The following is a 1,412-nucleotide window of genomic DNA, read 5'->3' as shown; positions in this document are numbered from 1 at the left end:
GGAATTAACCTAGAAACCAATCATCAAATTAGCCGGCGTAATAATCATTTAGATTGTTTGAATTTTGATACGCTCTACCTCATATACTTGTGACCGCAAGTTTCACATTCTTCAGTGAGTTATATGGTTATATGTATAATAACTTCAATAAGAAAACGAATCTTGATATCACTCGATTCTTATTTACTTACGAAAATTCAGTCTAATCAAGTATATGGATGAATATTTCGCAATATTCCATTCCATTGAAACGTCGGCTCAAAGAGAGCAGATCGCCCGGTGGGAATCACGCGAAACATTCATCCACACCGTTCGCCCAGAAATTTCATTTTTGATTCAACTAACCTATTTTCACTTCATTTAGAGCATCATTTGATTGCCAATAGCACAGGAAGTATAATGGCAAGGTGTAAATTATATTTTAGCGTGTTTTTAAGCAATTACACATCTGACTACAGTTTTTTGCCAAAGTGACTGAATTATTTAACTTGCAACACAAATATTTTCTAATAATAGCCAAGTAAGTACATCCGAACCAATAAAAATTTTGATTTTAGAAAGTTTTTTAAAGCTTTGAAGTTCAAAAGGAAAGAACAAAGTTTTTGACTTCCTGACAATAAAGAACATAATATGAAGGACGTAGCTCCAAATACCCCCCCATAAATACAATTGGATAAACATTAGTTGGATAAATATGTTAGAAAACGTATTATTACTTGTAACGCCAGAGGTGAGGAGTTCGTTCTCCAATTAACCGGTTGGAGCTGTACCATAAGGCGACCAGTAGTCCTAATAGCGATAAAAGGAGGCATTAATTAGTTTATTGTCGTTCTACTTTGAAAATAACCTTTTCGGCATTCTTTTTTGATTTCTTTTTTTATTATTTTAATGCTGATTAGTGTCTTGAAGTAGGGTATAGGTCTTTAAGAATTAAATGCTATTTTTTTGCCTACGTTTCCGTATATTTTTATGCGTTCACTAGGGCTATGAAATGAAATGAAAAAAATGCATTCAATTCTAAAAATCTCAACCTACAAGACACTCATCTACGTTAATAATTGTGGTCAAGAGAAATAAAAAATAAATCAGTGTATTGTTTTTCGAGAACCGATTCTTTTAGAAGATATTGAGGAACTTAATTTTCTAAATTTAGTCATAACGACGAGAACACACTGCGGCTTATAATACGGCAATCTTTATTCTAAGATTGAGGATATCAATACCATTTTAATGCTAGAGCGATACAAGCTTCCTTTGCTATGTCTCAAGGATGTTATTAACACGGCCGACTTAGCTGCTAAGACAACTCGGCGATTGCCATAGGTGCACAAAGGAGTTTGCGCAAAAAAGTAGGAAGGTGCACCGAATTGTTTTAAGCCGAGTCGCAATGATGCTCAATCCCACCGCCCTTG

This window comes from Ischnura elegans, chromosome 8, assembly GCF_921293095.1.
Source record: "Ischnura elegans chromosome 8, ioIscEleg1.1, whole genome shotgun sequence".
Taxonomy (NCBI): domain Eukaryota; kingdom Metazoa; phylum Arthropoda; class Insecta; order Odonata; family Coenagrionidae; genus Ischnura; species Ischnura elegans.
This window is presented reverse-complemented; position numbering follows the sequence as displayed.